This window comes from Hyla sarda, chromosome 1 (assembly GCF_029499605.1).
Source record: "Hyla sarda isolate aHylSar1 chromosome 1, aHylSar1.hap1, whole genome shotgun sequence".
In the NCBI taxonomy this organism is placed as follows: Eukaryota; Metazoa; Chordata; class Amphibia; order Anura; family Hylidae; genus Hyla; species Hyla sarda.
Window position 1 is genome coordinate 259,435,838 of NC_079189.1, and position 20,440 is coordinate 259,456,277.

At 42.4% G+C, this 20,440-nt stretch overlaps 1 long non-coding RNA gene and 3 pseudogenes across 16 annotated transcripts in view; all 4 read left to right on the top strand.

The window, feature by feature from the left end:
• Nucleotides 1-5,877, top strand: part of LOC130368026 (uncharacterized) — a 107,720-nt gene extending 101,843 nt beyond the window's left edge. For all 16 annotated transcript variants that reach the window (XR_008892259.1, XR_008892257.1, XR_008892272.1 and 13 more), the window contains 3 exons: nt 1,266-1,398; nt 1,686-1,812; nt 5,699-5,877. This is a non-coding gene — a long non-coding RNA (uncharacterized LOC130368026). The remainder of the gene's footprint in view (nt 1-1,265; nt 1,399-1,685; nt 1,813-5,698) is intronic.
• Nucleotides 5,878-18,452: 12,575 nt separating this feature from the next.
• On the top strand, nt 18,453-18,572 carry LOC130326977 (5S ribosomal RNA; annotated as a pseudogene).
• An 880-nt stretch (nt 18,573-19,452) lies between these two features.
• On the top strand, nt 19,453-19,572 carry LOC130321297 (5S ribosomal RNA; annotated as a pseudogene).
• A 282-nt stretch (nt 19,573-19,854) lies between these two features.
• On the top strand, nt 19,855-19,974 carry LOC130326290 (5S ribosomal RNA; annotated as a pseudogene).
• Nucleotides 19,975-20,440: the final 466 nt, after the last annotated feature.

Consider the following 20,440-nt stretch of genomic DNA (forward strand, 5'->3'; position numbering starts at 1 on the left):
GTTTAATTACATAATTAAATGACTTTTTGTCTCTTGCCTTTTTCCATTCGCTGCCTTCTCTGGCCGTCTTTGCCAGTCGCTGCCTTCTCTGGCCGTCTTTGCCAGTCGCTGCCTTCTCTGGCCGTCTTTGCCAGTCGCTGCCTTCTCTGGCCTTCGTTGCCAGTCGCTGCCTTCTCTGGCCTTCGTTGCCAGTCGCCGCCTTCTCTGGCCTTCGTTGCCAGTCGCCGCCTTCTCTGGCCTTCGTTGCCAGTCGCCGCCTTCTCTGGCCTTCGTTGCCAGTCGCCGCCTTCTCTGGCCTTCGTTGCCAGTCGCCGCCTTCTCTGGCCTTCGTTGCCAGTCGCCGCATTCCCTGGCCTTTGTTGCCAGTCTGCCCCGCCTTCCCTGGCCTTTGTTGCCAGTCTGCCCCGCCTTCCCTGGCTTTTGTTGCCAGTCACCGCATTTCCTGTTCCTCATTGCCAAAAATAATAAAAAAAAGCAGCTGCAACATAGTCTAATTAACAAATAGTCTAATAAAAAAAGCCCAAGAGAGGCATATCTTTAGTGTAGGGTCCGTCCCAATGAGGTCACCTTACCGTGGTGGGACGGTACACACTATTTGGCCAAATATTATGCTAAGAACCTCTCTAGCAGTGTTGAATACATATATTTTAGAGTAAAGGGTATACTGCTGTATTTCTTTCTATTTGGGGGGAATAACAGATGGCTGTAGCCGCTATTTTACCATGAGCAGCTGGCACATAGTCTGACCACAGCTGCCGTCAGCCCTTGACTGCTGAGAAAAAAAGAGGGATTTCAATTGTATAGGGTCTGTCCCCATGAGGTCACCTTTCCATGGTGGGATGGCATTATTTGGCCAAATGGTATGCTAAGAACCTCTTCTGTTTGCAAATAAAGGCTGTGCAGTTCACGGTTATACCTTAAGCAGCTGCAACATAGTCTAATAACCACAAATCCCATCAGTTCTTGGCAGTGGTCAAAAAAATAAATAAAAATGGGGTGGTTACTTTAAAATGAGAAAATCCATAGCAATGCAAAGCTATTAGCTTGTCACTTGAAGGCATAATTGTTCATATCACCCACCCCCACATTATGGATCCAATTTTTTGTGTTGGTAGTTCAGTGGTAGTTAAGATTTAGTCTAGGCAAACCATGTCTTACCTTTTGCGTAATTTTGGTTACTTGTTAAGCTATTGGTTCTTAGGATTGGAAACTTGCAGTATATTGATGGTCACTACAATAACTAAATATTTTTTTCCTTTTTGTAGATTTGGCAAGTTCATTCTACTACATGGTGTAGTAGTAGACCATGGCAAGAACCTTAAACTTACTACCTTACCAGTCATTGAATCTACATAAGACAAGACAAGACATGACATGACATCTAGCAAAAATAGTATGGTAGGTCAGGTTTTCAGCTTCTCACACAGAATGGCAGTACAAAGCGATCTGCTTGTCACTTGAAGGCATAACTGTCCATAAGCCCCCCATTGTGGATCCAAACCTTTTTGTGCTGGTGGATCAGTGGAAGACTGCTATTTAGGCTAGTTTTTCTTTGGTAGGAGTTTAGTTCTAAGATAGATTTAAGAGGTGCAGTATGTTATCAGGGTAACTATTTTAGCAGGAAGATGTTAATTGATTGATTGATATTTCACAGTACATCTTGTAAATTTTTGTGCTTCTTGTAGGTATGAGTTTATTCTACTACCCGGTATAGAAGACCATGTAATGAACATTCAACAACTTCCTACCTTACCATACTCAGCTCCAGACATGCTATTAGCAGAAGTCTTGACATCTTGCCAAAATCATATGGTAAGTCCTTAGGTTTTCATTTTGACTTCTTATACCCCAGTACTGTAGTATAAAGCTTTTAGCTTGTCACATGAAGTTAACTGTTAACCCCTTAAGGATCACAGGTTTTTCAGTTTTTGCACTTTAGTTTTTTCCTCCTCAGCTTTTTTAAAAATCATAACCCTTTCAATTTTGGACCTAAAAATCCATATGATGGCTTATTTTTTTGCAGTGACATCAGTCATTTTACCCAAAAATCTACGGCAAAACGGAAAAAAAATCATTGTGCGACGAAATTGAAGAAAAAAGCCATTTTGTAACTTTAGGGGGCTTCCGTTTCTATGCAGTACATTTTTCGGTAAAATGACACCTTATCATTATTCTGTAGGTCCATATGGTTAAAATGATACCCTACTTATATAGGTTTGATTTTGTTGTACTTCTGTAAAAAATCGTGAAAAATGTATACGTTTAAAATTGTCATCTTCTGACCCCTATAACTTTTATTTTTCCGCATATGGGGCAGTATGAGGGCTCATTTTTTGCACTGTGATCTGAAGTTTTTAGCGGTACCATTTTTGTATTGATCGGACTGTTTGATCGCTTATTATAAAAAAAAAAAATTTCATGAGATAAAAAGCGACCAAAAATACGTTCTTTTGGACTTTGGAATTTTTTTGCAAGTACGCCATTGACCGTGCGGTTTAATTAATGACATATTTTTATAATTCGGACATTTATGCATGCGGCGATACCACATATGTTTAGATTTATTTTTATTTATGTGTTTTTTTTTTTTTTTTTTTTTTTTTTTTTTTTAATGGGAAAAGGGGGGTCATTTGAACTTTTATTAACCCCTTAAGGACCAGGCCATTTTACACCTTAGGACCAGAGCGTTTTTTGAACATCTGACCACTGTCACTTTAAACATTAATAACTCTGGAATGCTTTTAGTTATCATTCTGATTCAGAGACTGTTTTTTCGGGACCTATTCTACTTTAACATAGTGGTAAATTTTTGTGGTAACTTGCATCCTTTCTTGGTGAAAAATCCCAAAATTTTATGAAGAAAATGAAAATTTGGCATTTTTCTAACTTTGCAGCTCTCTGCTTGTAAGGAAAATGGATATTCCAAATAAAAAAAATTATTCACATTTCCAATATGTCTACTTTATGTTTGTATCATAAAATTGACGTGTTTTTACTTTTGGAAGACACCAGAGGGCTTCAAAGTTCAGCAGCAATTTTCCAATTTTTCAGGGACCAGTTCAGGTTTGAAGTGGATTTGAAGGGTCTTCATATTAGAAATACCCCATAAATGACCCCATTATAAAAACTACACCCCACAAAGTATTCAAAATAACATTCAGTAAGTGTTTTCACCCTTTAGGTGTTTCACAGGAATAGCAGCAAAGTGAAGGAGAAAATTCACAATCTTCATTTTTTACACTCATGTTCTTGTAGACACAATTTTTGAATTTTTACAAGGGGTGAAAGGAGAAAATTTATACTTGTATTTGTTGCCCAATTTCTCTCGAGTAAGCACATACCTCACATGTCTATTTAAAGTGTTCGGCGGGCTCAGAAGCGAAGGAGCGACAAAGGGATTTTGGAAAGTACCTTTTTCTGAAATGGTTTTTGGGGGGCATGTTGCATTTAGGAAGCCCCTATGGTGCCAGAACAGCAAAAAAACACCTGGCATACCATTTTGGAAACTAGACCCCTTGAGGAACATAACAAGGAATTAAGTGAGCCTTAATACCCCACATGTGTTTCACGACTTTTGCATATGTAAAAAAAATAAAAAATTTCACAAAAAATGTTTCCCCCTCAAATTTCACATTTTTGCAAGGGTTAATAGCAGAAAATCTCTGCGTGGCAAGGACCGGAAAACGCCAGGGCGTAAGTTTATGCCCTTGGTCCTTAAGTACCAGGGCGCAAGGCGTAACATTACACCCTTGGTCCTTAAGGGGTTAAGGAAGGGGTTAAATCACATTTATTAACTTTTTTTTTTTTTTTTTACACTTTTTTTTTTTTGCAGTGTTATAGCTCCCATAGGGACCTATAACACGGCACACACTGATTGCCAGCACTGTTCACTGCAAAGCCATAGCTTTGCAATGATCAGCGTTATCAGCGGTCGATTGCTCAAGCTTACATCTCGGGCCTGGAGCGATAAATTGATGAGGGGACACGCCGGAGGCAGGTAAGAGGACCTCCGCTCGTGTCCTAGCTGATCGGGACACTGCATTTTCACTGCGGTGGTCCTGAGCAGCCGGGCAGCTTTCACTTTCATTTTAGACGCGGCGTTCAACTTTGAATGCTGTGTCTAAAGGGTTAATAGCGTGCGGCACCGCGACCGCTGCCGCATGCTGTTAGCCCCAGGTCCCGGCATCAGATACAATCCTGATCACGGCAACTACGGTGTTGACAGGGGGAGGGTGCTCCCCCTGTTCACAAACGGTGGTGCCGCAATACTATCGCTGGTCGGCATTGGTTGCTATGGCAGCAGGTAGCATGTGTCGCAAAAATGATACCAATAAAAAGTACAGATTGTCCCACAAAAAATAAGCCCTCACACAATGGCGGAAAAGAATTTTGCTCAGAAAAGGAAAGAACATAAAAAGCTATATAAAATTGGTATCGCCACAATCGTACCGACCCCCAGAATAAATATAACATCACTTTTACACACAGTGAACACCATAAAAATATTTTTTTTAAACGCCAGGAATTTTAATTTTTCACAATATTTTGGAGTTTTTCCACAAAAAATGCTGCATGTGGTAACAAAAATGCACCACTTAAGTAAAATATGTCACAAAAAACTATTTCAGAATTGCTCCGCTCAGAAAAAGCGTTCTAAAGTTATTACCCTTTTAAGAGAAACATGTCAAATTAAAAAAAAAACTGGTCATTAAGGTGTAAAATGGGTCCATCCTAAAAGAAAAACTGTCGCTCTTAGTGCGGGGGAAGCTGATCTTTCTTCTTGACATGCAAATTCACTGCTAACTGGCAAGGGCGGCTTTACTGCCTTCATCTGGCACTGTGATGTAACCACCGCCCGGCTTATGAATATTAATGTTCTCCCTCATCATCTACCTCTTCTTCCCGCTGATTTCAGGACTCCACTGCGCATGTGCTGGCTTCCTATCTACACCCGGAAGCCTCTTCAGCGCAGTCGAGTCCTGAAATCAGCGGGGAGGAGAGGGAGATGATGAGGGAGAACATGAATATTCATAAGCCCCGGGTGGTGCTGTGGGCCAGGCAGCAGTTGTACCACAGTGCCAGATGAAGGCAGTAACCCTGCCCATGCCAGTTAGCAGCTAATTTGCATATAAAGAAGATAGCGGGCGAATGGCGTGGCGGATCCGGGGACGGTATGCATCAAACTGATTAGTGTCCCCCACACTACCAGCCAGTACCGCTGGTTAGTGTGGGGGAGCAAGCTGACAGATTTCCTTTACGGCAAGTGTCTTATAATTGCATAAGGAACAATATATTTAAAAGTTTTTAGTTTGGTGGCAGGTACTCTTTAATAATCCCTCATTGGGGATCCAAGCCTTTCTGCTGGTAGATGAGTGGTAGACTACTAATTGCTTTGTTAGGAGGAGCTTAGTTTTTCAAGATGGATATTTGAGATGAGCAGCATCTTACCTCCTTTTTGATTACTTTAAATAAATTAAATGAGTCAGTGGTTCCAAAGATTGGCATATCTCCAGTTTAATGAAATTTATTTCACCAACTTACTGTTTTTGCTGTTTTGGGTTTGAAAAGTAAATGAGGGTCAGGTGGAACTGCTATTGGGAAACTCGTATTAGTTTGTTAGGTTGGCTGAAGTAACGGTTAAACTCTAAAATCAGATGAATATATAACTTTTTATTTTATTTATTTTTGTCGTCTCCAGATCCTCACTTCTGCACTTTGTTCTGTGAAGTAATCAACAGTTTCCACTATGAAAATCTCTGGCAACATGAAAACCTGCCCGGGCTCCATTGTCCCAGTTACAAAAGTTTAAACATTTTTTTTTTCTTACATAAAATATACATGTCTTCTACTAAATGTGTTTTTTTTTTTTTAACTTATTTCTTGCTATTCTGTAAATAAAATTGTATTATACTTTTTAAAGTGCCTTTGTTGGGTTCTTATGAGATCATGTTCATTAGGTGCAGTCAGTGCTGAATCCACCCACCACTACCAAATACAGCCCATATTATCACGTTGTTCCCCCCCCGTTTCACTACCTAAGGGGGGTGGGGGGTGACTGTTTGACATGCTATAGAAAAGAGTTTATTGAGGTTACGCTATCTACATTAACTATCACAGGTCCTCTTTAACCCCTTTTTAATGACACCTTTCATTTTGGTCTTGAGGCTATAGGATATTTTGATTTTTGATTCTCTTCCTCCTCCAAAGAGGGCATGTTTGCAATTTTACCATAAAACGTACGCTGCAACTAAATATTATTTATGGTGGAAAATTGAACAGAAAGTGTCATGTTAAAAATAACTTTTTTTTTTTTTTTTTTCCACATTTCTTTATTAAGTTAACATTTTGTACAGAAATGCAATGGGGCATACCCTGCATTATAAACGACAACTAAGGGCCCAAATAAGCATGTCTGAGAACAAAAACGCAAGGTTAGGCCCAGGTAACTGAGTACACCTCCCACCCCTCCCCTCCCCAAAGTTCCCATCAAATCCCCCTCTTCCCCCCCCCCCCCCCCCCCCAATCCAGGCAGGAAAGCAAAGCAATCAGAATAGAACCTCAACTACAATAATAAATAAACATGCAGGTGAGGAATACGGTCAGGGCCAGAAATGTGATTCAAGTCTAAATGGTTTGATTCCCCTTGGAGAGAGTGTTAGGGGAAAAATATACCCTCTAGCTGTTGCATGACTACAACTCCCAGCATGCCCTTTGGACAGCCAAAGGGCATGCTCAGAGTTTTTAGTCTGCCACCTGCCCCTATACCTGCTGATCAATAATTGTTACTGATCAGCAATACATGAAATAATAAATGAAATAGAGTAACGCTCCTTTCACATTGCCGTTAGTGCAAGCAACGTATTTTCCTCCCGCTATATTCGGCCACAATAACAGGAGTTCTAACGGACGCTAGTGGAATCCCACTCAAGTGAATGGGATCCTCTTTGCCCGTTATGACTCCCGTTAGGCTCCATTACAATAACTGACATTAAGGGCAGTTAAAGTGGGGGCAAAAAAACCCTTAATGTCCGTTTGTAACGGAACCACTTACATAGTGTGAAAGAAGCCTAAGGGGGAGATTTATCAAAAACTCTCTGAAGGTAAAGTCGCTGAGTTTCCCATAGCAACCAATCAAATCTTTCATTTTTAATAGGCGTCTGAAAAATGAGTCATCTGATTGGTTGCTATGGGCAACGTTTCCTCTGGACAGGTTTTGATAAATCTCCCCTATAACACTACATTTACACACCTTTTATACGGTTACTCTCTCCCCACATAAAAATTTAGCCCGTAGGGCACTGTTATCCAAACAGGGAGCCTCCAGCTGTTGCAAAACTATAGCTCACAGCCTTTGACGGTCCAGGCATGCTGGGAGTTGTAGTTTAGCAAAAGCTGGAATCTCCCTCTTTGGGAAACACCACCCTACGGGCTATTTATATTTTTTTATGGGGAGGTAACTGTATAACGGTGCGTGTAAATGTACTGTTTTACCCACCCACCCACCAAACCCCCCCCCCCCCATGATCCAGTGATAAGGTGTCCTCTAGAACAGTGGTTCTCAACCTTTTTAGCGACTGTACCCACAAAGGCTGAAAGCATGTCTGCGGGTACTCCTCATGCGGAACTTGCGCGCGAGGGGTACCCGTGGACAAAAGGCGTGTGCTTTCCTTTATACTAATGCGATACTTAACCCCTTGTTCCATTATTCCCCCCCCTCCCTCTGATGCCCTTTTGCCATTATCCCCCCTCCATCTTAATCGCCTTATGCCATTATTATCTGATATGTCAAAAGGGAATGAGAGGAAGGGGGGAATGATGGCACAATTAATCACCCCCCATATTAATCCCCTTGTGCTTTTATTATCAGATATGGCAAAAGGGAATCCGAGGGGGTTAAATCACATTTAGTGACTTTTTTTTTTTTTTACACTTTTTTTTATAGCACACGGGCATTAGGATAGAGGGGGGAGGGATAATGGCACAAGGGGATCAGAGGGAGGGAGGATAGTCGTCACCCCCCCCCCCCTCCATATTAATCCCCTTGTGCCATTATCCCCCCCCCCCATCTTAATGCCCTTGTGCCATAAAAAAGTGTATAAAAAGTTACTAAATGTGATTTAACAACCCCTTACCTAATAAAAGTTTAAATCTCCCCCCTTTTCACATTTAAAAAAAATTTAAATAAAAAAGTCGTCGTGTGCGTAAATGTCCGAACTATAAAAATATAATGTTATAATCTAAAATTCCAAAGTCCAAAATTGCGTATTTTTGGTCACTTTTAGATACAGTCCTAGGACTGTATCCACCTTTTCCAGCCCACGGGAGCACCTGAAAGCTGAACTAATTTATGCAGGATAAGTCATCAACTGCAGAGCCGAGAAGTTCGTGACAAATCGAATTTACTGTAAGTTCGCTCATCTCTAGTCACTTTGGGTATCCTAAATAAATGTGTAAAAAGCGATCAAAATGTCCCATAAAAAAAAATGGTACCGATAAAAAAATTTCAGATCACGGCGCAAAAAACTGAGCCCTCATATATCCCTGTATATGGAAAAAATGAAAGCTATAGGAGTCAGAAGATGACAATTTTACACATACAAATTTTGGTGCATGTAGTTATAACTGTAAAATACTAAACTAGGTATCCTTGTAACCGTACGGACCTACAGAATAAAGATATGGTGTCATTTTTACAGGAAAGCGTACTGTATAGAACCGGAAGCCCCAAAAGTTACAAAATGGGTTGCTTTTTTTTTTTTTTTTCAATTTTGCCCCACAAATATTTATTTTTCTGGTTTCGCCTTTAAAAAGTTTTGTCATTAAAAAGTTCAATTGGTGGCGCAAAAAATAAGCCTGCATATGGATCTGTAGGTGCAAAATTGAAAGTGTTATTATTTTTAGAAGGTGATGATCAAAAAAACGAAAATGCAAAAACTGAAAAACCCTGCGTTCTTAAGGGGTTAAAATGACTTGGGTGCCATGGTTTTTGCATGGAGAAGTAGAGAAAATTCTGCAATGTGAACATAGCCGTAGCCTACGTTCACACAGCGGAAGGTCCGTGCGGAATTCCGCATAAATATTCTACATCGCACAACAGTCGCCCCTGCAGCAACATCTACTGCGGAAATCCTTATTCTGACGCCAGTAACAACATTGAACCTGTTCTGTTCTCGTGGATTCCGCTCAGAAAAGCATTGCTGTCTGAGGCGGAGCATTTGTGAGCAGTTCTAGCATGTTCTGCCAGTGCTCCACTGTGTGGAATGTCTGTATGGACATTTTCCGTGCAGACATTCCTGTGTGAACATGGCCATAGGGGGAGATTTGTCAAACCTTGTGCAGGAGCAGTTGCCCATAGCAACCAACTGGATTTCAGCTTTTATTTTTAGAAAGGCTTTAAAAAAAATGAAAGCTGGAATCTGGTTATCATGGTCAGCTGTTCCTCTGCACAAGATTTGAAAAACGTACACTGCTGTCTGGCTGAGCTCACTCTGCGCTATTCCATATAACATGTTTTATTTGCGTAACGTATAAGGCATCAGCATTTTCTACCTTAAAACGCATGATCAGCATTGATCACGGCGTCTAAAGGGTTAAAGGGGTATTCCAGGTAAAACCTCTTTTATATATATATATATATATATATATATATATATATATATATATATAGTCAACTGGCTCCGGAAAGTGAAACAGATTTGTAAATTGCTTCTATTAAAAAATCTTAATCCTTCCAATAGTTATTAGCTTCTGAAGTTTTCTGTCTAACTGCTAAATGATGATGTCACGTCCCGGGAGCTGTGCATGATGGGAGAATACTGCACAGCTCCCAGGACGTGAGTCATCAGAGAGCAGTTAGACAGAAAACAACAACTCAACTTCAGAAGCTAATAACTATTGGAAGAATTAAGATTTTTTAATAGAAGTAATTTACAAATCTGTTTAACTTTCCGGAGCCAGTTGATATATAAAGAAAAGTTTTGGCCTGGAATACCCCTTTAATGAGCTGCGGGATTGCTTCTGATAATAGCCGTCTCTCACAGCTTATGAAATGGGCACAGCTCCTGCACTTCAAGGTCATGTAACGGTTAAACCCTTGGACGGAGCCCATTATGACCCTAAGGACGGGAGCATTTTTTTTTTTTCAAATCTGACCTCTCACTTTAAGCATTAATAAGTTTTTACTTTATAAATTTGATTCCGAGATGTTTTTTTATGACATATTCTACTTTTAGTGGTAAATTTTCGTTGATACTTGCATCATTTGTTGGTGAAAAATTCCAAAATTTGATGAGAAAATTGGAAATTTAGCATTTTTCTAACCTTGAAGCTCTCGACTTGTAAGGAAAATAGACATAGCAAATAAATTATATATTGATTCACATATATGTCCACTTTGTTTGCTTTATTAAGTTGACATTTTTTTTACTTTTGGAAGACATCAGAGGGCTTCAAACTTCAGCACCAATTTTCAAATTTTTCACACAATTTTCAAAATCTGGATTTGAAGGGCCTTCATATGAGAAATACCCCACAAATGACCCCATTATAAAAACTGCACACCTCAAAGTATTCAAAATGACATTCAGAAAGTTTAACCCTTTAGGTGTTTCACAGGAATAGCAGCAAAGTGAAGGAGAAAATTCTAAATCAGGGGTCCAGTGAGCCTTAACTCAACACAGGTGTTTGACAACTTTTCGTTAGTCGGATGTGTAAATGAAAAAAAAAAGTTTTTTCACTAAAGTGCAGTTTTTTTCCCCCCAAACTTGAACATTTTACAAAGGGTAATGGGAGAAAATGCCCCCCAAAATTTGTAACCCCGTCTCTTCTGAGTATGGAAATACCCCATGTTAGGATGTAAAATGCTCTGCGTGCAAATTACAATGCTCAAAAGAGGAGTCACATTTGGCTTTTGGAAAGCAAATTTTGCTGAAAAGGTTTTTAGGGGGCATGTCTCATTTAGGAAGCCCTTATGGGGCCAGAACAGAAAAAAAACAAAAACATATGGCATACTATTTTGGACACTACACCTCAAGGAACGTAACAAAGGGTACAGGGAGCCTTAACACCTCACAGGTGTTTGACGACTTTTTGTTAGTCGGATGTGTAAATGAAAAAAAAAATATTTTTTTTCCCTAAAATGCTTTTTTCCCCTTAATTTACATTTTTACAAAGGGTAATAGGAGAAAATGCCCCCCAAAATTTGTAACCCCATTTCTTCTGAATATGGAAATACCCCATGTGTGGACTAAAAGTGCTCTGCTGGCGCACTACACTCCATTGTTCTGGCACTATGGGGGCTTTGTAAACACACGTGGCCTTCAATTCCGGACAAAATTTCTCTCCAAAATCCCAATGGTGCTCCTTCTCTTCTGAGAATTGTAGTGCACCCGCAGAGCAGTTTACATCCACATATGGGTTATGTTCTTACTCGGCACAAAAGGGGTTACAAATTTTTTTTTTTTGGGGGGGGGCTTTTTTCCAATTTTCCCTTGTGAAAATAAAAAGTATGGGCAACACCAGCATGTTAGTGTATTTTTATTTTTATTTTTTTACACACTAACAGGCTGGTGTGAACCCCAACTTTTCCTTTTCATAAGGGGTAAAAGGAGAAAAAGCCCCCAAAATTTTTAGTGCAATTGCTCCCAACTACAGAAATACCTCATATGTGGCCCTAAACTGTTTCCCTGAAATACAACAGGGCTCCAAAGTATGAGAGTGCCATGTGCATTTGAGGACTAAATTAGGGATTTCATAGGGTTGGACATAGGGGTATTCTACGCCAGTGATTCTCAAACAGGGTGCCTCCAGCTGTTGCTAAACTCCCAGCATGCCTGGACAGGCAGTGGCTGTCTGGAAATTCTGGGAATTGTTGTTTTGCAACAGCTGGAAGGCTCCATTTTGGAAACACTGCTGTATGATACGTTTTAATTTTTACTGGAGGGGGACAGTGTAAGGGGGTATATGTGTAGTGTTTTACCCTTTATTTTGTGGTAGTGTAGTGTTTTTATGGTACATTCACACGGGCGGGGTTTACAGTTAGTGTCCCACTTGGAGTTTGCGCTGCGGTGAAAAATTTGCTGCAGCTCAAACTTGAAGCAGGAAACTCACTGTAACTCTGCCCATGTGAATGTGCCCTGGGGGGGGGGGGGGGCGGCAAGCCTGGTACTTAAGGACCTGTATGCCCGTGGGAATTTCGGTCTACCAGACCGGAGTGACTGCTGATATCGATCAGCAGGCACCCAGCATAAATGTTCAGGGGGGGGGGGTCATCAGCCCCCCCCCCCCCCCCATATGTCGGCGATCTGCGCAAATCGCAAGTGAATTCACACTTGCGATTTGCGCGATTCCGAGTCATTATTGGTCTATGGTGACCTGGAAAATAAGGGGGATCGCGCTTGTCCAAGACACCCACGATCCCCCTGAAGGGACAGGAGTGAGGTGGCTGGGGTGCCACCCCTCCTATCCCTGATATTGGTGGTCTAGACGCGACCACCAATAGATCGGGGGCGGGGGGGTTAACTTTCGTTTTCCCCGTTCTGCCCACCCACAATAGGCGGGGCAGGACTGGGAAACGAAGGGGACCGGCGCTGAAGATCCACTTACCCTGCGGGCGACGATCGGTGTCGGAGATCGGCGGGGGGGGCATGTCGTGCGGCAGAAGAGGACGGCTCCCTGGATCTGACGGAAGCCGGTAAGTTGCTTAGCAACATCTAGGGGACTACAGTTTGAGACCATTATACAGTAGTCTCTACACTGTTGCCGTCCAGATGTTGCAAAACTACAACTCTTGTCATGCTGGGATTTGTAGTTTTGCAACAGCTGGAGGGGTCACAGTTTGGAGATCACTGTGCTGTGAACTGTGGCCCTCTAGATCTTGCAAAACTACAACTCCCAGCATGCCCACATAGCAGTTTGCTGTCTGGGCATGCTGGCATTTGTAGTTTTGCAACATCTGGAGGTCCACAGTTTAGAGACGACTGCACAGTGATTTCTAAACTGTAGACCTCCAGATGTTGCAAAACTGCGAATCCCAGCATGCCCAAGCAGCAAACAGCTGTCTCAGCATGCTGGGAGTTGTAGTTGCGTACCTCTAGCAGTTGCGAAACTACATCTCCCAGCATGCACTTCGACGATCAGTACATGCTAGGATTTGTAGTTTTGCAACAGCTGGAGGCACACTGGTTGGAAAATACTGAGTTAGGTGACGGAACCTAACTGAAGGTTTTCCAACCAGTGTGCCTCCAGCTGTTGCAAAAGTACAACTTCCAGCATGCACGGTCTGTCAAAATGTGTAACGCAATTTCTCCTGATTACGGAAATACCCCATATGTGGGCGTAAAATTCTCTGCTGGCGCACAACAAGGCTCAGGAGTGAGAGCGCACTATGTACATTTGAGGCCTAAATGGGTGATTTGCACAGGGGTGGCTGATTTTACAGTGGTTCTGCCATAAACGCAATAAAATAAATACCCACATGTGACCCCATTTTGGAAACTACACCCCTCACGGAATGTAACAAGGGGCATAGTGAGCCCTAACACCCCACAAGTCTTTCACGAATTTTCATTAAAGTTGGATGGGAAAATTAAAAAAATAAAATAAAATTTCACTAAAATGCTGGTGTTACCCTAAATTTTTCATTTTCACAAGGGAAAATAGGAAAAAAGCCCACCACAATTTGTAACCCCATTTCTTCTGAGTATATAAATACCCCATATGTGGATGTAAAGTGCTCTGCGGGCGAACTACAATGATCAGAAGAGGAGCGCCATTGGGATTTTGAAGAGAAAATTTGTCCGGAATTGAAGGCCACGTGTGTTTACAATGTGCCAGAACAATGGACCCCTCCCACATGTGACCCCCATTTTGGAAACTACACCCCTCACGTAATGTAATAAGGGGTACAGTGAGCATTTGCGCCCCAGAGGTGTCTGACAGTTTTCTGGAACAGCGGTCCGTGAAAATAAAAAATGTAATTTTGCATTTGCTCAGCCCACTGTTCCAAAGATCTGTCAAACTCCAGTGGGGTTGAAATACTCACTGCACCCCTTATTAAATTCTGTGAGGGGTGTAGTTTCCAAAACTTTAACAAAGTCATGAAATATCTGTGAGGTGTTAAGGCTCACTGTACCCCTTGTTACGTTCCTTGAGGGGTGTAGTTTCCAAAATAGTATGCCATGTGTTTTTTTTTTTTTTTTGCTGTTCTGGCACCATAGGGGCTTCCCAAATGCGACACGCCCCCCAAAAACCATTTCTGCAAAATTTGCTTTCAAAAAGCCAAATGTGACTCCTCTTCTGAGCATTGTAGTTTGCCCGCACAGCATTTTACATCATAACATGGGGTGTTTCCATACTCAGAAGAGATGGGGTTACATATTTTGTGGGGCATTTTCTCCATTACCCTTTATAAAAAAAAATTAAAAAATGGTACCATTAAAAACTTCAGATCACGGCGCAAAAAATGAGCCCTCATACCGCCCCATACGCGGAAAAATAAAAAAGGTTATAGGTGTCAGAAGATGACCCTTTTAAACGTATTAATTTTCCTGCATGAAGTTATGATTTTTTTCCAGAAGTACGACAAAATCAAACCTATATAAGTAGGGTATAATTTTAATTGTATGAACCTACAGAATAAAGAAAAGGTGTCATTTTAACCGAAAAATATACTACGTAGAAACTGAAGCCCCCAAAACTTACAAAACTGTGTTTTTTTTTCCCAATTTTGTGTCTGATGTTATCACAAAATTGAAAGAGTTATGATTTTTTAAAGGCAAGGAGCAAAAAACGAAAGTGCAAAAATGGATAAACCCCCGGTCCTTAAGGGGTTAATGCTTAAAGTGACAGTGGTCAGGTGTGCAAAAAACGCTCTGGTCCTACACTGAAAATTGGCCTGGTCCTTAAGGGGTTAAGGACCAAGCCCATTTTCACCTTAACCCCTTAAGGACCGGGGGTTTTTCCGTTTTTGCATTTTCGTTTTTTGCTCCTTGCCTTTAAAAAATCATAACTCTTTAAAATTTGCACCTAAAAATCCATATGATGGCTTATTTTTTGCGCCACCAATTCTACTTTGTAATGACGTCAGCCATTTTGCCCAAAAATCTATGGTGAAGCGGGAAAAAAAATCATTGTGCGACAAAATTGAAAAAAAAACGCTGTTTTGTAACTTTTGGGGGCTTCCGTTTCTACGTAGTACATTTTTTGGTAAAAATGACACCTGATATGTATTCTGTAGGTCCATACAATTAATATGATACTCTACTTATATAGGTTTGATTTTGTCGGACTTCTGGAAAAAATCATAACTACATGCCAGAAAATGAATACGTTTAAAATTGTCATCTTCTGACCCCTATAACTTTTTTATTTTTCCGTGTATGGTGCGGTATGAGGGCTCATTTTTTGCGCCGTGATCTGAAGTTTTTAACGGTACCATTTTTCATTATTTTCATTTTTCATTATTCATTTTTAAATTATATAAAAAGTGACCAAAAATGCACTATTTTGGACTTTGGAATTTTTTTGCGCGCACGCCATTGACCGAGCGGTTTAATTAATGATATATTTTTATAATTCGGACATTTACGCACGCAGTGATACCATATATGTTTATTTTTATTTTTATTTACACTGTGTTTTTTTTTTTTTTTATTGGAAAAGGGGGGTGATTCAAACTTTTAATAGGGGAGGAGTTAAATGATCTTTATTCACTTTTTTTTTCCACTTTTTTTTTGCAGTGTTATAGGTCCCATAGGGACCTATAACACTGCAGACACTGATCTTCTATGTTGATCTTCTATGTTTTAAATTTTGCACCTAAAAATCCATTTGATTGCTTATTTTTTGCACCACCAATTCTACTCTAATCAGCCAAAAATCTACTGTGAAACGGAAAAAAAAATCATTGTGCGACAAAATTGAAGAAAAAACACCATTTTGTAACTTTTGGGGGCTTCAGTTTCTATGCAGTAAATTTTTCGGTAAAAAAATGACACTTTATCTTTATTCTGTAGGTCCATATGATTAAAATGATTCCCTATTTACATAGGTTTGATTTTGTTGTACTTATGGAAAAAATCATAACTACATTAAGGAAAATTTATACGTTTAAAATTGTAATGTTCTGACCTCTATAACTTTTTTATTTTTCCACGTACGGGGCGGTATGAGGGCTAATTTTTGCGCCCTGATCTGAAGTTTTTTATTTTTTGTAATGATCGGACTTTTTGATAGCTTTTTATTCAATTTTTCATAATTATAAAAAGTGAGCAGAAATACACTATTTTGGACTTTGGAATTTTTTTGCACGCCATTGACTGTTTAATAAAATATTTCCTCACGTGGCCATATCACATATGGTTATTTCTGTTTATTTATTTATTTATTTTTTTAAAGGGAAAGGGGGGGATTCAAACTTATTAGGGAAGGGGTTAACTGATCTTCTTTTTTTTTTTTTTTTTGCAATGTTATAGCTCCCATAGCCATCCTAAGCTGAACGCGCCTGCTCTCGTCAGATCGCAGACTGGTACAGATCTTAGGGCCCGGCAAGTACCGGCATGGGACACTGGCTGGGAATCCCGGCTGCCGTTGACATTTTGCTCTGTTGCCGCCTTCCGTTCTGTTCCGATTCCGAAAAGGATTTATTGATGCTTAAATGCACAGTATAAAGGGTGTGAAGCTGTCAACGGCCATCCTAAGCTGAACGCGCCTGCTCTCGTCAGATCGCAGACTGCTACCCAGCTTAGGGCCCGGTAAGTACCAGCATGGGAGACTGGCTGGGAATCCCAAATGTCGTTGACATTTTGCTCTGTTGACGCCTTCCGCTCCGATTCCGAAAAGGATTTATTGATGCTTAAATCCACAGTATACAGGGTTTGAAGCTGTCTACTGCCATCCTAAGCTGAATGCGCCTGTTTTCATCACATCGCAGACTGGTACCCAGCTTAGGGCCAGGTAAATACCAGCATGGGAGACTGGCTGGGAATCCCGGGTGCAGTTGACATTTTGCTCTGTTTCTGCTCCGATTCCGAAAAGGATTTATTGATGCTTAAATCCACAATATACAGGGTGTGAAGCTGTCAACGGCCATCCTAAGCTGAACGTGCCTGCTCTTGTCAGTTTGCAGACTGCTACCCAGCTTAGGGCCTGGTAAGTACCAGCATGGGAGACTGGCTGGGAATCCCGGGTGCAGTTGACATTTTGCTCTGTTGCCGCCTTCCGCTCTGATTCCAAAAAGGATTTATTGATGCTTAAATCCACAGTATAAAGAGCGAAAAGCTGTCAACGGCCATCCTAAGCTGAACGCGCCTGCTCTCGTCAAATCGCAGACAGCTACCCAGCTTACGGCCCAGTAAGGACTGGCTGGGAATCCCGGGTGCCGTTGACATTTTGCTCTATTGCCGCTCCGATTCCGAAAAGGATTTATTGATGCTTAAATCCACAGTACACAAGGTGTGAAGCTGTCGACGGCCATCCTAAGCTGAACGCACCTGCTCTCGTCAGATCGCAGACTGGTACAGATCTTAGGGCCCGGTAAGTTCCAGCATGGGAGACTGGCTGGGAATCCCGGGTGTAGTTGACATTTTGCTCTGTTGCCGCCTTCTGCTCTGATTCCAAAAAGGATTTATTGATGCTTAAATCCACAGTATACAAGGCGTGAAGCTGTCAACGGCCATCCTAAGCTGAACGTACCTGCTCTCCTCAGACTGCTGCCCGGCAAGTATCGGCATGGGAGACTGGCTGGCAATCCAAGGTGCCATTGACATTTTGCTCTGTTGCCGCCTTCCTCTCCGATTAATAAAAATATTTATTGATGCTTAAATCCACAGTATACAAGGCGTGAAGCTGTCAACGGCCGTCCTAAGCTGACCGTGCCTGCTCTCGTCAGATCGCAGACTGCTACCCAGCTTAGGGCCCGGTAAGTACCAGCGTGGGAGACTGGCTGGGAATCCCGGGTGCAGTTGACATTTTGCTCTGTTGCCGCCTTCCGTTCCGATTCCGAAAAGGATTTATTGATGCTTAAATCAACAGTATACAGGGTGTGAAGCTGTCAACGACCATCCTAAGCTGAACGTGCCTGCTCTTGTCAATTTGCAGACTGCTACCCAGCTTAGGGCCTGGTGAGTACCAGCATGGGAGACTGGCTGGGAATCCCGAGTGCAGTTGACATTTTGCTCTGTTGGCACCTTACTCTCCGATTAATAAAAATATTTATTGATGCTTAAATCCACAGTATACAAGGAGTGAAGCTGTCAACTGCCATCCTAAGCTGAACGCGCATGCTCTCGTCAGATCGCAGACTGGTACAGATCTTAGGGCCCGGCAAGTACCGGCATGGGACACTGGCTGGGAATCCCGGGTGCAGTTGACATTTTGTTCTGTTGCCGCCTTCCGTTCCGATTCCGAAAAGGATTGATTGATGCTTAAATGCACAGTATAAAGGGCGAAAAGCTGTCAACGGCCATCCTAAGCTGAACGCGCCTGCTCTCTTCAGATCGCAGACTGCTACCCAGCTTAGGGCCCAGTAAGTACCGGCATGGGAGACCGGCTGGGAATCCCGGGTGCCGTTGACATTTTGCTCTATTGCCGCTCCGATTCCGAAAAGGATTTATTGATGCTTAAATCCACAGTACACAAGGTGTGAAGCTGTCGACGGCCATCCTAAGCTGAACGCGCCTGCTCTCGTCAGATCGCAGACTGGTACAGATCTTAGGGCCCGGTAAGTACCGGCATGGGACACTGGCTGGGAATCCCGGGTGCCGTTGACATTTTGCTCTGTTGCCGCCTTCCGTTCCGTTCCGATTCCGAAAAGGATTTATTGATGCTTAAATGCACAGTATAAAGGGTGTGAAGCTGTCAACGGCCATCCTAAGCTGAACGCGCCTGCTCTCGTCAGATCGCAGACTGCTACCCAGCTTAGGGCCCGGTAAGTACCAGCATGAGAGACTGGCTGGGAATCCCAGGTGTCGTTGACATTTTGCTCTATTGACGCCTTCCGCTCCGATTCCGAAAAGGATTTATTGATGCTTAAATCCACAGTATACAGGGTTTGAAGCTGTCTACGGCCATCCTAAGCTGAATGCGCCTGTTTTCATCACATCGCAGACTGGTACCCAGCTAGGGCCAAGTAAATACCAGCATGGGAGACTGGCTGGGAATCCCGGGTGCAGTTGACATTTTGCTCTGTTTCTGCTCTGATTCCGAAAAGGATTTATTGATGCTTAAATCCACAATATACAGGGTGTGAAGCTGTCAACGGCCATCCTAAGCTGAACGTGTCTGCTCTTGTCAGTTTGCAGACTGCTACCCAGCTTAGGGCCTGGTAAGTACCAGCATGGGAGACTGGCTGGGAATCCCGGGTGCAGTTGACATTTTGCTCTGTTGCCGCCTTCCGCTCTGATTCCAAAAAGGATTTATTGATGCTTAAATCCACAGTATAAAGAGCGAAAAGCTGTCAACGGCCATCCTAAGCTGAACGCGCCTGCTCTCATCAGATCGCAGACAGCTACCCAGCTTACGGCCCAGTAAGTACCGGCATGGGAGACTGGCTGGGAATCCCAGGTGCCGTTGACATTTTGCTCTATTGCCGCTCCGATTCCGAAAAGGATTTATTGATGCTTAAATCCACAGTACACAAGGTGTGAAGCTGTCGACGGCCATCCTAAGCTGAACGCGCCTGCTCTCGTCAGATCGCAGACTGGTACAGATCTTAGGGCCCGGTAAGTACCGACATGGGACACTGGCTGGGAATCCCGGGTGCCGTTGACATTTTGCTCTGTTGCCGCCTTCCGTTCCGTTCCGATTCCGAAAAGGATTTATTGATGCTTAAATGCACAGTATAAAGGGTGTGAAGCTGTCAACGGCCATCCTAAGCTGAACGCGCCTGCTCTCGTCAGATCGCAGACTGCTACCCAGCTTAGGGCCCGGTAAGTACCAGCTTGGGAGACTGGCTGGGAATCCCAGGTGTCGTTGACATTTTGCTCTGTTGACGCCTTCCGCTCCGATTCCGAAAAGGATTTATTGATGCTTAAATCCACAGTATACAGGGTTTGAAGCTGTCTACGGCCATCCTAAGCTGAATGCGCCTGTTTTCATCACATCGCAGACTGGTACCCAGCTTAGGGCCAGGTAAATACCAGCATGGGAGACTGGCTGGGAATCCCGGGTGCAGTTGACATTTTGCTCTGTTTCTGCTCCGATTCCGAAAAGGATTTATTGATGCTTAAATCCACAATATACATGGTGTGAAGCAGTCAACGGCCATCCTAAGCTGAACGTGCCTGCTCTTGTAAGTTTGCAGACTGCTACCCAGCTTAGGGCCCGGTAAGTACCGGCATGGGAGACTTGCTGGGAATCCCGGGTGCAGTTGACATTTTGCTCTGTTGCCGCCTTCTGCTCCGATTCCGAAAAGGATTTATTGATGCTTAAATCCACAGTATTC